Source organism: Lonchura striata, chromosome W (genome assembly GCF_050655825.1).
Source record: "Lonchura striata isolate lonStrDom1 chromosome W, ASM5065582v1, whole genome shotgun sequence".
NCBI lineage: Eukaryota > Metazoa > Chordata > Aves > Passeriformes > Estrildidae > Lonchura > Lonchura striata.
The window spans coordinates 14,440,999-14,456,253 of record NC_140743.1 but is presented as its reverse complement, the minus strand read 5'-3'; positions in this window follow the sequence as shown (position 1 = coordinate 14,456,253).

The following is a 15,255-nucleotide window of genomic DNA, read 5'->3' as shown; positions in this document are numbered from 1 at the left end:
TTGATTAGACTTAAAAAGACCTTGCAGCACGAATTTGTTGGCCATTTTTGTGCTGTTTTCACTCATGCAAGGTCTGGGCGCAGACAGTGTGATGAAGATTTGATAAGGTAACACTAAACAGAAGCGGAAGATGGAAAAAGTCCAATGTGTCTCTCGTTCCCGACACAGAACTCCTCCAGGAGGGTCTCCCCTGCCAGGGGAGCCACCAGGGAGTTGCCAAACTTGGGGCCCTCAAACTCACACTTCCTTCCTTCCTTCCTTCCTTCCTTCCTTCCTTCCTTCCTTCCTTCCTTCCTTCCTTCCTCGCTTCTTCCCTTCCCTGTGGAAACCCAGGGCAAGGGGAATATCCCCTTGTCTGCCCTGGGGTGATCTGATTCCTAGGAGAACGCTGATTTTGACCCTCATTCATGGTGAAGGCCTCCTAAGCCTCAAAGTAAATTAATGACCACAAAAATGTGAAATAGATTGCAGAAATTGTAGAGAGTAGTTTAGTATGTCTCATGGTGAGAAATTTAGGTTTTAGGATGTTTTAATATGTTATAGATGGGTTCAATATGGAGGATATAGGGTGTTTTCTCATGTTCCTTTCTTCACTATTCTTCCTCTCTTGGCTTTAGGTGGTATCTTGTAATTGGGTAGAAAAATCTGCATTGCTGGTCTTTCGGGGTCAGTTATTGGGTTAGAAAGGAAAATAATTTAGGTTCCACTGCTTAATTGGGTAGTTTATTTTTTGATTAGACTTAAAAAGACCTTGTAGCACGAATTTGTTGGCCATTTTTGTGCTGTTTTCACTCATGCAAGGTCTGGGCGCAGACAGTGTGATGAAGATTTGATAAGGTAACACTAAACAGAAGCGGAAGATGGAAAAAGTCCAATGTGTCTCTCGTTCCCGACACAGAACTGCTCCAGGAGGGTCTCCCCTGCCAGGGGAGCCACCAGGGAGTTGCCAAACTTGGGGCCCTCAAACTCACACTTCCTTCCTTCCTTCCTTCCTTCCTTCCTTCCTTCCTTCCTTCCTTCCTTCCTTCCTTCCTTCCTTCCTTCCTCCGTTCCTCGCTTCTTCCCTTCCCTGTGGAAACCTAGGGCAAGGGGAATATCCCCTTTTCTGCCCTGGGGTGTTCTGATTCCTAGGAGAACACTGATTTTGACCCTCATTCATGGTGAAGGCCTCCTAAGCCTCAAAGTAAATTAATGACCACAAAAATGTGAAATAGATTGCAGAAATTGTAGAGAGTAGTTTAGTATGTCTCATGGTGAGAAATTTAGGTTTTAGGATGTTTTAATATGTTATAGATGGGTTCAATATGGAGGATATAGGGTGTTTTCTCTTGTTCCTTTCCTCTCTATTCTTCTTCCTCTCTTGGCTTTAGGTGGTATCTTGTAATTGGGTAGAAAAATCTGCATTGCTGGTCTTTCGGGGTCAGTTATTGGGTTAGAAAGGAAAATAATTTAGGTTCCACTGCTTAATTGGGTTGTTTATTTTTTGATTAGACTTAAAAAGACCTTGCAGCACGAATTTGTTGGCCATTTTTGTGCTGTTTTCACTCATGCAAGGTCTGGGCGCAGACAGTGTGATGAAGATTTGATAAGGTAACACTAAACAGAAGCGGAAGATGGAAAAAGTCCAATGTGTCTCTCGTTCCCGACACAGAACTCCTCCAGGAGGGTCTCCCCTGCCAGGGGAGCCACCAGGGAGTTGCCAAACTTGGGGCCCTCAAACTCACACTTCCTTCCTTCCTTCCTTCCTTCCTTCCTTCCTTCCTTCCTTCCTTCCTTCCTTCCTCGCTTCTTCCCTTCCCTGTGGAAACCCAGGGCAAGGGGAATATCCCCTTGTCTGCCCTGGGGTGATCTGATTCCTAGGAGAACGCTGATTTTGACCCTCATTCATGGTGAAGGCCTCCTAAGCCTCAAAGTAAATTAATGACCACAAAAATGTGAAATAGATTGCAGAAATTGTAGAGAGTAGTTTAGTATGTCTCATGGTGAGAAATTTAGGTTTTAGGATGTTTTAATATGTTATAGATGGGTTCAATATGGAGGATATAGGGTGTTTTCTCATGTTCCTTTCTTCTCTATTCTTCCTCTCTTGGCTTTAGGTGGTATCTTGTAATTGGGTAGAAAAATCTGCATTGCTGGTCTTTCGGGGTCAGTTATTGGGTTAGAAAGGAAAATAATTTAGGTTCCACTGCTTAATTGGGTAGTTTATTTTTTGATTAGACTTAAAAAGACCTTGTAGCACGAATTTGTTGGCCATTTTTGTGCTGTTTTCACTCATGCAAGGTCTGGGCGCAGACAGTGTGATGAAGATTTGATAAGGTAACACTAAACAGAAGCGGAAGATGGAAAAAGTCCAATGTGTCTCTCGTTCCCGACACAGAACTCCTCCAGGAGGGTCTCCCCTGCCAGGGGAGCCACCAGGGAGTTGCCAAACTTGGGGCCCTCAAACTCACACTTCCTTCCTTCCTTCCTTCCTTCCTTCCTTCCTTCCTTCCTTCCTTCCTTCCTTCCTTCCTTCCTTCCTTCCTTCCTTCCTTCCTTCCTCGCTTCTTCCCTTCCCTGTGGAAACCCAGGGCAAGGGGAATATCCCCTTGTCTGCCCTGGGGTGATCTGATTCCTAGGAGAACGCTGATTTTGACCCTCATTCATGGTGAAGGCCTCCTAAGCCTCAAAGTAAATTAATGACCACAAAAATGTGAAATAGATTGCAGAAATTGTAGAGAGTAGTTTAGTATGTCTCATGGTGAGAAATTTAGGTTTTAGGATGTTTTAATATGTTATAGATGGGTTCAATATGGAGGATATAGGGTGTTTTCTCATGTTCCTTTCTTCTCTATTCTTCCTCTCTTGGCTTTAGGTGGTATCTTGTAATTGGGTAGAAAAATCTGCATTGCTGGTCTTTCGGGGTCAGTTATTGGGTTAGAAAGGAAAATAATTTAGGTTCCACTGCTTAATTGGGTAGTTTATTTTTTGATTAGACTTAAAAAGACCTTGTAGCACGAATTTGTTGGCCATTTTTGTGCTGTTTTCACTCATGCAAGGTCTGGGCGCAGACAGTGTGATGAAGATTTGATAAGGTAACACTAAACAGAAGCGGAAGATGGAAAAAGTCCAATGTGTCTCTCGTTCCCGACACAGAACTGCTCCAGGAGGGTCTCCCCTGCCAGGGGAGCCACCAGGGAGTTGCCAAACTTGGGGCCCTCAAACTCACACTTCCTTCCTTCCTTCCTTCCTTCCTTCCTTCCTTCCTTCCTTCCTTCCTTCCTTCCTTCCTTCCTTCCTTCCTTCCTTCCTTCCTTCCTTCCTCCGTTCCTCGCTTCTTCCCTTCCCTGTGGAAACCTAGGGCAAGGGGAATATCCCCTTTTCTGCCCTGGGGTGTTCTGATTCCTAGGAGAACACTGATTTTGACCCTCATTCATGGTGAAGGCCTCCTAAGCCTCAAAGTAAATTAATGACCACAAAAATGTGAAATAGATTGCAGAAATTGTAGAGAGTAGTTTAGTATGTCTCATGGTGAGAAATTTAGGTTTTAGGATGTTTTAATATGTTATAGATGGGTTCAATATGGAGGATATAGGGTGTTTTCTCTTGTTCCTTTCCTCTCTATTCTTCTTCCTCTCTTGGCTTTAGGTGGTATCTTGTAATTGGGTAGAAAAATCTGCATTGCTGGTCTTTCGGGGTCAGTTATTGGGTTAGAAAGGAAAATAATTTAGGTTCCACTGCTTAATTGGGTAGTTTATTTTTTGATTAGACTTAAAAAGACCTTGCAGCACGAATTTGTTGGCCATTTTTGTGCTGTTTTCACTCATGCAAGGTCTGGGCGCAGACAGTGTGATGAAGATTTGATAAGGTAACACTAAACAGAAGCGGAAGATGGAAAAAGTCCAATGTGTCTCTCGTTCCCGACACAGAACTGCTCCAGGAGGGTCTCCCCTGCCAGGGGAGCCACCAGGGAGTTGCCAAACTTGGGGCCCTCAAACTCACACTTCCTTCCTTCCTTCCTTCCTTCCTTCCTTCCTTCCTTCCTTCCTTCCTTCTTTCCGTCCTTCCTCGCTTCTTCCCTTCCCTTTGGAAACCCAGGGCAAGGGGAATATCCCCTTGCTGCCCTGGGGTGATCTGATTCCTAGGAGAACACTGATTTTGACCCTCATTCATGGTGAAGGCCTCCTAAGCCTCAAAGTAAATTAATGACCACAAAAATGTGAAATAGATTGCAGAAATTGTAGAGAGTAGTTTAGTATGTCTCATGGTGAGAAATTTAGGTTTTAGGATGTTTTAATATGTTATAGATGGGTTCAATATGGAGGATATAGGGTGTTTTCTCATGTTCCTTTCTTCTCTATTCTTCCTCTCTTGGCTTTAGGTGGTATCTTGTAATTGGGTAGAAAAATCTGCATTGCTGGTCTTTCGGGGTCAGTTATTGGGTTAGAAAGGAAAATAATTTAGGTTCCACTGCTTAATTGGGTAGTTTATTTTTTGATTAGACTAAAAAAGACCTTGCAGCACGAATTTGTTGGCCATTTTTGTGCTGTTTTCACTCATGCAAGGTCTGGGCGCAGACAGTGTGATGAAGATTTGATAAGGTAACACTAAACAGAAGCGGAAGATGGAAAAAGTCCAATGTGTCTCTCGTTCCCGACACAGAACTGCTCCAGGAGGGTCTCCCCTGCCAGGGGAGCCACCAGGGAGTTGCCAAACTTGGGGCCCTCAAACTCACACTTCCTTCCTTCCTTCCTTCCTTCCTTCCTTCCTTCCTTCCTTCCTTCCTTCCTTCCTTCCTTCCTTCCTTCCTTCCTCGCTTCTTCCCTTCCCTGTGGAAACCCAGGGCAAGGGGAATATCCCCTTGTCTGCCCTGGGGTGATCTGATTCCTAGGAGAACACTGATTTTGACCCTCATTCATGGTGAAGGCCTCCTAAGCCTCAAAGTAAATTAATGACCACAAAAATGTGAAATAGATTGCAGAAATTGTAGAGAGTAGTTTAGTATGTCTCATGGTGAGAAATTTAGGTTTTAGGATGTTTTAATATGTTATAGATGGGTTCAATATGGAGGATATAGGGTGTTTTCTCTTGTTCCTTTCCTCTCTATTCTTCTTCCTCTCTTGGCTTTAGGTGGTATCTTGTAATTGGGTAGAAAAATCTGCATTGCTGGTTTTTAGGGGTCAGTTATTGGGTTAGAAAGGAAAATAATTTAGGTTCCACTGCTTAATTGGGTTGTTTATTTTTTGATTAGACTTAAAAAGACCTTGCAGCACGAATTTGTTGGCCATTTTTGTGCTGTTTTCACTCATGCAAGGTCTGGGCGCAGACAGTGTGATGAAGATTTGATAAGGTAACACTAAACAGAAGCGGAAGATGGAAAAAGTCCAATGTGTCTCTCATTCCCGACACAGAACTGCTCCAGGAGGGTCTCCCCTGCCAGGGGAGCCACCAGGGAGTTGCCAAACTTGGGGCCCTCAAACTCACACTTCCTTCCTTCCTTCCTTCCTTCCTTCCTTCCTTCCTTCCTTCCTTCCTTCCTTCCTTCCTTCCTTCCTTCCTCGCTTCTTCCCTTCCCTGTGGAAACCCAGGGCAAGGGGAATATCCCCTTGTCTGCCCTGGGGTGATCTGATTCCTAGGAGAACGCTGATTTTGACCCTCATTCATGGTGAAGGCCTCCTAAGCCTCAAAGTAAATTAATGACCACAAAAATGTGAAATAGATTGCAGAAATTGTAGAGAGTAGTTTAGTATGTCTCATGGTGAGAAATTTAGGTTTTAGGATGTTTTAATATGTTATAGATGGGTTCAATATGGAGGATATAGGGTGTTTTCTCATGTTCCTTTCTTCTCTATTCTTCCTCTCTTGGCTTTAGGTGGTATCTTGTAATTGGGTAGAAAAATCTGCATTGCTGGTCTTTCGGGGTCAGTTATTGGGTTAGAAAGGAAAATAATTTAGGTTCCACTGCTTAATTGGGTAGTTTATTTTTTGATTAGACTTAAAAAGACCTTGTAGCATGAATTTGTTGGCCATTTTTGTGCTGTTTTCACTCATGCAAGGTCTGGGCGCAGACAGTGTGATGAAGATTTGATAAGGTAACACTAAACAGAAGCGGAAGATGGAAAAAGTCCAATGTGTCTCTCGTTCCCGACACAGAACTGCTCCAGGAGGGTCTCCCCTGCCAGGGGAGCCACCAGGGAGTTGCCAAACTTGGGGCCCTCAAACTCACACTTCCTTCCTTCCTTCCTTCCTTCCTTCCTTCCTTCCTTCCTTCCTTCCTTCCTTCCTTCCTTCCTTCCTCCGTTCCTCGCTTCTTCCCTTCCCTGTGGAAACCTAGGGCAAGGGGAATATCCCCTTTTCTGCCCTGGGGTGTTCTGATTTTTAGGAGAACACTGATTTTGACCCTCATTCATGGTGAAGGCCTCCTAAGCCTCAAAGTAAATTAATGACCACAAAAATGTGAAATAGATTGCAGAAATTGTAGAGAGTAGTTTAGTATGTCTCATGGTGAGAAATTTAGGTTTTAGGAGTTTTTAATATGTTATAGATGGGTTCAATATGGAGGATATAGGGTGTTTTCTCTTGTTCCTTTCCTCTCTATTCTTCTTCCTCTCTTGGCTTTAGGTGGTATCTTGTAATTGGGTAGAAAAATCTGCATTGCTGGTCTTTCGGGGTCAGTTATTGGGTTAGAAAGGAAAATAATTTAGGTTCCACTGCTTAATTGGGTAGTTTATTTTTTGATTAGACTTAAAAAGACCTTGCAGCACCAATTTGTTGGCCATTTTTGTGCTGTTTTCACTCATGCAAGGTCTGGGCGCAGACAGTGTGATGAAGATTTGATAAGGTAACACTAAACAGAAGCGGAAGATGGAAAAAGTCCAATGTGTCTCTCGTTCCCGACACAGAACTGCTCCAGGAGGGTCTCCCCTGCCAGGGGAGCCACCAGGGAGTTGCCAAACTTGGGGCCCTCAAACTCACACTTCCTTCCTTCCTTCCTTCCTTCCTTCCTTCCTTCCTTCCTTCCTTCCTTCCTTCCTTCTTTCCGTCCTTCCTCGCTTCTTCCCTTCCCTTTGGAAACCCAGGGCAAGGGGAATATCCCCTTGCTGCCCTGGGGTGATCTGATTCCTAGGAGAACACTGATTTTGACCCTCATTCATGGTGAAGGCCTCCTAAGCCTCAAAGTAAATTAATGACCACAAAAATGTGAAATAGATTGCAGAAATTGTAGAGAGTAGTTTAGTATGTCTCATGGTGAGAAATTTAGGTTTTAGGATGTTTTAATATGTTATAGATGGGTTCAATATGGAGGATATAGGGTGTTTTCTCATGTTCCTTTCTTCTCTATTCTTCCTCTCTTGGCTTTAGGTGGTATCTTGTAATTGGGTAGAAAAATCTGCATTGCTGGTCTTTCGGGGTCAGTTATTGGGTTAGAAAGGAAAATAATTTAGGTTCCACTGCTTAATTGGGTAGTTTATTTTTTGATTAGACTTAAAAAGACCTTGCAGCACGAATTTGTTGGCCATTTTTGTGCTGTTTTCACTCATGCAAGGTCTGGGCGCAGACAGTGTGATGAAGATTTTATAAGGTAACACTAAACAGAAGCGGAAGATGGAAAAAGTCCAATGTGTCTCTCGTTCCCGACACAGAACTGCTCCAGGAGGGTCTCCCCTGCCAGGGGAGCCACCAGGGAGTTGCCAAACTTGGGGCCCTCAAACTCACCCTTCCTTCCTTCCTTCCTTCCTTCCTTCCTTCCTTCCTTCCTTCCTTCCTTCCTTCCTTCCTTCCTTCCTTCCTTCCTCGCTTCTTCCCTTCCCTGTGGAAACCCAGGGCAAGGGGAATATCCCCTTGTCTGCCCTGGGGTGATCTGATTCCTAGGAGAACACTGATTTTGACCCTCATTCATGGTGAAGGCCTCCTAAGCCTCAAAGTAAATTAATGACCACAAAAATGTGAAATAGATTGCAGAAATTGTAGAGAGTAGTTTAGTATGTCTCATGGTGAGAAATTTAGGTTTTAGGATGTTTTAATATGTTATAGATGGGTTCAATATGGAGGATATAGGGTGTTTTCTCTTGTTCCTTTCCTCTCTATTCTTCTTCCTCTCTTGGCTTTAGGTGGTATCTTGTAATTGGGTAGAAAAATCTGCATTGCTGGTTTTTAGGGGTCAGTTATTGGGTTAGAAAGGAAAATAATTTAGGTTCCACTGCTTAATTGGGTAGTTTATTTTTTGATTAGACTTAAAAAGACCTTGCAGCACGAATTTGTTGGCCATTTTTGTGCTGTTTTCACTCATGCAAGGTCTGGGCGCAGACAGTGTGATGAAGATTTGATAAGGTAACACTAAACAGAAGCGGAAGATGGAAAAAGTCCAATGTGTCTCTCATTCCCGACACAGAACTGCTCCAGGAGGGTCTCCCCTGCCAGGGGAGCCACCAGGGAGTTGCCAAACTTGGGGCCCTCAAACTCACACTTCCTTCCTTCCTTCCTTCCTTCCTTCCTTCCTTCCTTCCTTCCTTCCTTCCTTCCTTCCTTCCTTCCTTCCTTCCTTCCTTCCTTCCTTCCTCGCTTCTTCCCTTCCCTGTGGAAACCCAGGGCAAGGGGAATATCCCCTTGTCTGCCCTGGGGTGATCTGATTCCTAGGAGAACGCTGATTTTGACCCTCATTCATGGTGAAGGCCTCCTAAGCCTCAAAGTAAATTAATGACCACAAAAATGTGAAATAGATTGCAGAAATTGTAGAGAGTAGTTTAGTATGTCTCATGGTGAGAAATTTAGGTTTTAGGATGTTTTAATATGTTATAGATGGGTTCAATATGGAGGATATAGGGTGTTTTCTCATGTTCCTTTCTTCTCTATTCTTCCTCTCTTGGCTTTAGGTGGTATCTTGTAATTGGGTAGAAAAATCTGCATTGCTGGTCTTTCGGGGTCAGTTATTGGGTTAGAAAGGAAAATAATTTAGGTTCCACTGCTTAATTGGGTAGTTTATTTTTTGATTAGACTTAAAAAGACCTTGTAGCATGAATTTGTTGGCCATTTTTGTGCTGTTTTCACTCATGCAAGGTCTGGGCGCAGACAGTGTGATGAAGATTTGATAAGGTAACACTAAACAGAAGCGGAAGATGGAAAAAGTCCAATGTGTCTCTCGTTCCCGACACAGAACTGCTCCAGGAGGGTCTCCCCTGCCAGGGGAGCCACCAGGGAGTTGCCAAACTTGGGGCCCTCAAACTCACACTTCCTTCCTTCCTTCCTTCCTTCCTTCCTTCCTTCCTTCCTTCCTTCCTTCCTTCCTTCCTCCGTTCCTCGCTTATTCCCTTCCCTGTGGAAACCTAGGGCAAGGGGAATATCCCCTTTTCTGCCCTGGGGTGTTCTGATTTTTAGGAGAACACTGATTTTGACCCTCATTCATGGTGAAGGCCGCCTAAGCCTCAAAGTAAATTAATGACCACAAAAATGTGAAATAGATTGCAGAAATTGTAGAGAGTAGTTTAGTATGTCACATGGTGAGAAATTTAGGTTTTAGGATGTTTTCGTATGTTATAGATGGGTTCAATATGGAGGATATAGGGTGTTTTCTCTTGTCCCTTTCTTCTCTATTCTTCTTCCTCTCTTGGCTTTAGGTGGTATCTTGTAATTGGGTAGAAAAATCTGCATTGCTGGTCTTTAGGGGTCAGTTATTGGGCTAGAAAGGAAAATAATTTAGGTTCCACTGCTTAATTGGGTAGTTTATTTTTTGATTAGACTTAAAAAGACCTTGCAGCACGAATTTGTTGGCCATTTTTGTGCTGTTTTCACTCATGCAAGGTCTGGGCGCAGACAGTTTGATGAAGATTTGATAAGGTAACACTAAACAGAAGCGGAAGATGGAAAAAGTCCAATGTGTCTCTCGTTCCCGACACAGAACTGCTCCAGGAGGGTCTCCCCTGCCAGGGGAGCCACCAGGGAGTTGCCAAACTTGGGGCCCTCAAACTCACACTTCCTTCCTTCCTTCCTTCCTTCCTTCCTTCCTTCCTTCCTTCCTTCCTTCCTTCCTTCCTTCCTTCCTTCCTTCCTTCCTTCCTCGCTTCTTCCCTTCCCTGTGGAAACCCAGGGCAAGGGGAATATCCCCTTTTCTGCCCTGGGGTGATCTGATTCCTAGGAGAACACTGATTTTGACCCTCATTCATGGTGAAGGCCTCCTAAGCCTCAAAGTAAATTAATGACCACAAAAATGTGAAATAGATTGCAGAAATTGTAGAGAGTAGTTTAGTATGTCTCATGGTGAGAAATTTAGGTTTTAGGAGTTTTTAATATGTTATAGATGGGTTCAATATGGAGGATATAGGGTGTTTTCTCTTGTTCCTTTCCTCTCTATTCTTCTTCCTCTCTTGGCTTTAGGTGGTATCTTGTAATTGGGTAGAAAAATCTGCATTGCTGGTCTTTCGGGGTCAGTTATTGGGTTAGAAAGGAAAATAATTTAGGTTCCACTGCTTAATTGGGTAGTTTATTTTTTGATTAGACTTAAAAAGACCTTGCAGCACCAATTTGTTGGCCATTTTTGTGCTGTTTTCACTCATGCAAGGTCTGGGCGCAGACAGTGTGATGAAGATTTGATAAGGTAACACTAAACAGAAGCGGAAGATGGAAAAAGTCCAATGTGTCTCTCGTTCCCGACACAGAACTGCTCCAGGAGGGTCTCCCCTGCCAGGGGAGCCACCAGGGAGTTGCCAAACTTGGGGCCCTCAAACTCACACTTCCTTCCTTCCTTCCTTCCTTCCTTCCTTCCTTCCTTCCTTCCTTCCTTCCTTCCTTCCTTCCTCGCTTCTTCCCTTCCCTGTGGAAACCCAGGGCAAGGGGAATATCCCCTTGTCTGCCCTGGGGTGATCTGATTCCTAGGAGAACGCTGATTTTGACCCTCATTCATGGTGAAGGCCTCCTAAGCCTCAAAGTAAATTAATGACCACAAAAATGTGAAATAGATTGCAGAAATTGTAGAGAGTAGTTTAGTATGTCTCATGGTGAGAAATTTAGGTTTTAGGATGTTTTAATATGTTATAGATGGGTTCAATATGGAGGATATAGGGTGTTTTCTCATGTTCCTTTCTTCTCTATTCTTCCTCTCTTGGCTTTAGGTGGTATCTTGTAATTGGGTAGAAAAATCTGCATTGCTGGTCTTTCGGGGTCAGTTATTGGGTTAGAAAGGAAAATAATTTAGGTTCCACTGCTTAATTGGGTAGTTTATTTTTTGATTAGACTTAAAAAGACCTTGTAGCATGAATTTGTTGGCCATTTTTGTGCTGTTTTCACTCATGCAAGGTCTGGGCGCAGACAGTGTGATGAAGATTTGATAAGGTAACACTAAACAGAAGCGGAAGATGGAAAAAGTCCAATGTGTCTCTCGTTCCCGACACAGAACTGCTCCAGGAGGGTCTCCCCTGCCAGGGGAGCCACCAGGGAGTTGCCAAACTTGGGGCCCTCAAACTCACACTTCCTTCCTTCCTTCCTTCCTTCCTTCCTTCCTTCCTTCCTTCCTTCCTTCCTTCCTCCGTTCCTCGCTTATTCCCTTCCCTGTGGAAACCTAGGGCAAGGGGAATATCCCCTTTTCTGCCCTGGGGTGTTCTGATTTTTAGGAGAACACTGATTTTGACCCTCATTCATGGTGAAGGCCGCCTAAGCCTCAAAGTAAATTAATGACCACAAAAATGTGAAATAGATTGCAGAAATTGTAGAGAGTAGTTTAGTATGTCACATGGTGAGAAATTTAGGTTTTAGGATGTTTTCGTATGTTATAGATGGGTTCAATATGGAGGATATAGGGTGTTTTCTCTTGTCCCTTTCTTCTCTATTCTTCTTCCTCTCTTGGCTTTAGGTGGTATCTTGTAATTGGGTAGAAAAATCTGCATTGCTGGTCTTTAGGGGTCAGTTATTGGGCTAGAAAGGAAAATAATTTAGGTTCCACTGCTTAATTGGGTAGTTTATTTTTTGATTAGACTTAAAAAGACCTTGCAGCACGAATTTGTTGGCCATTTTTGTGCTGTTTTCACTCATGAAAGGTCTGGGCGCAGACAGTTTGATGAAGATTTGATAAGGTAACACTAAACAGAAGCGGAAGATGGAAAAAGTCCAATGTGTCTCTCGTTCCCGACACAGAACTGCTCCAGGAGGGTCTCCCCTGCCAGGGGAGCCACCAGGGAGTTGCCAAACTTGGGGCCCTCAAACTCACACTTCCTTCCTTCCTTCCTTCCTTCCTTCCTTCCTTCCTTCCTTCCTTCCTTCCTTCCTTCCTTCCTTCCTTCCTTCCTCGCTTCTTCCCTTCCCTGTGGAAACCCAGGGCAAGGGGAATATCCCCTTTTCTGCCCTGGGGTGATCTGATTCCTAGGAGAACACTGATTTTGACCCTCATTCATGGTGAAGGCCTCCTAAGCCTCAAAGTAAATTAATGACCACAAAAATGTGAAATAGATTGCAGAAATTGTAGAGAGTAGTTTAGTATGTCTCATGGTGAGAAATTTAGGTTTTAGGAGTTTTTAATATGTTATAGATGGGTTCAATATGGAGGATATAGGGTGTTTTCTCTTGTTCCTTTCCTCTCTATTCTTCTTCCTCTCTTGGCTTTAGGTGGTATCTTGTAATTGGGTAGAAAAATCTGCATTGCTGGTCTTTCGGGGTCAGTTATTGGGTTAGAAAGGAAAATAATTTAGGTTCCACTGCTTAATTGGGTAGTTTATTTTTTGATTAGACTTAAAAAGACCTTGCAGCACGAATTTGTTGGCCATTTTTGTGCTGTTTTCACTCATGCAAGGTCTGGGCGCAGACAGTGTGATGAAGATTTGATAAGGTAACACTAAACAGAAGCGGAAGATGGAAAAAGTCCAATGTGTCTCTCGTTCCCGACACAGAACTGCTCCAGGAGGGTCTCCCCTGCCAGGGGAGCCACCAGGGAGTTGCCAAACTTGGGGCCCTCAAACTCACACTTCCTTCCTTCCTTCCTTCCTTCCTTCCTTCCTTCCTTCCTTCCTTCCTTCCTTCCTTCCTTCCTCGCTTCTTCCCTTCCCTGTGGAAACCCAGGGCAAGGGGAATATCCCCTTGTCTGCCCTGGGGTGATCTGATTCCTAGGAGAACACTGATTTTGACCCTCATTCATGGTGAAGGCCTCCTAAGCCTCAAAGTAAATTAATGACCACAAAAATGTGAAATAGATTGCAGAAATTGTAGAGAGTAGTTTAGTATGTCTCATGGTGAGAAATTTAGGTTTTAGGATGTTTTAATATGTTATAGATGGGTTCAATATGGAGGATATAGGGTGTTTTCTCATGTTCCTTTCTTCTCTATTCTTCCTCTCCTGGCTTTAGGTGGTATCTTGTAATTGGGTAGAAAAATCTGCATTGCTGGTCTTTCGGGGTCAGTTATTGGGTTAGAAAGGAAAATAATTTAGGTTCCACTGCTTAATTGGGTAGTTTATTTTTTGATTAGACTTAAAAAGACCTTGTAGCACGAATTTGTTGGCCATTTTTGTGCTGTTTTCACTCATGCAAGGTCTGGGCGCAGACAGTGTGATGAAGATTTGATAAGGTAACACTAAACAGAAGCGGAAGATGGAAAAAGTCCAATGTGTCTTTCGTTCCCAACACAGAACTGCTCCAGGAGGGTCTCCCCTGCCAGGGGAGCCACCAGGGAGTTGCCAAACTTGGGGCCCTCAAACTCACACTTCCTTCCTTCCTTCCTTCCTTCCTTCCTTCCTTCCTTCCTTCCTTCCTTCCTTCCTTCCTTCTTTCCGTCCTTCCTCGCTTCTTCCCTTCCCTTTGGAAACCCAGGGCAAGGGGAATATCCCCTTGCTGCCCTGGGGTGATCTGATTCCTAGGAGAACACTGATTTTGACCCTCATTCATGGTGAAGGCCTCCTAAGCCTCAAAGTAAATTAATGACCACAAAAATGTGAAATAGATTGCAGAAATTGTAGAGAGTAGTTTAGTATGTCTCATGGTGAGAAATTTAGGTTTTAGGATGTTTTAATATGTTATAGATGGGTTCAATATGGAGGATATAGGGTGTTTTCTCTTGTTCCTTTCCTCTCTATTCTTCTTCCTCTCTTGGCTTTAGGTGGTATCTTGTAATTGGGTAGAAAAATCTGCATTGCTGGTCTTTCGGGGTCAGTTATTGGGTTAGAAAGGAAAATAATTTAGGTTCCACTGCTTAATTGGGTAGTTTATTTTTTGATTAGACTTAAAAAGACCTTGCAGCACGAATTTGTTGGCCATTTTTGTGCTGTTTTCACTCATGCAAGGTCTGGGCGCAGACAGTGTGATGAAGATTTGATAAGGTAACACTAAACAGAAGCGGAAGATGGAAAAAGTCCAATGCGTCTCTCGTTCCCGACACAGAACTGCTCCAGGAGGGTCTCCCCTGCCAGGGGAGCCACCAGGGAGTTGCCAAACTTGGGGCCCTCAAACTCACACTTCCTTCCTTCCTTCCTTCCTTCCTTCCTTCCTTCCTTCCTTCCTTCCTTCCTCGCTTCTTCCCTTCCCTGTGGAAACCCAGGGCAAGGGGAATATCCCCTTTTCTGCCCTGGGGTGATCTGATTCCTAGGAGAACACTGATTTTGACCCTCATTCATGGTGAAGGCCTCCTAAGCCTCAAAGTAAATTAATGACCACAAAAATGTGAAATAGATTGCAGAAATTGTAGAGAGTAGTTTAGTATGTCTCATGGTGAGAAATTTAGGTTTTAGGAGTTTTTAATATGTTATAGATGGGTTCAATATGGAGGATATAGGGTGTTTTCTCTTGTTCCTTTCCTCTCTATTCTTCTTCCTCTCTTGGCTTTAGGTGGTATCTTGTAATTGGGTAGAAAAATCTGCATTGCTGGTCTTTCGGGGTCAGTTATTGGGTTAGAAAGGAAAATAATTTAGGTTCCACTGCTTAATTGGGTAGTTTATTTTTTGATTAGACTTAAAAAGACCTTGCAGCACGAATTTGTTGGCCATTTTTGTGCTGTTTTCACTCATGCAAGGTCTGGGCGCAGACAGTGTGATGAAGATTTGATAAGGTAACACTAAACAGAAGCGGAAGATGGAAAAAGTCCAATGTGTCTCTCGTTCCCGACACAGAACTGCTCCAGGAGGGTCTCCCCTGCCAGGGGAGCCACCAGGGAGTTGCCAAACTTGGGGCCCTCAAACTCACACTTCCTTCCTTCCTTCCTTCCTTCCTTCCTTCCTTCCTTCCTTCCTTCCTTCCTTCCTTCCTTCCTTCCTTCCTTCCTCGCTTCTTCCCTTCCCTGTGGAAACCCAGGGCAAGGGGAATATCC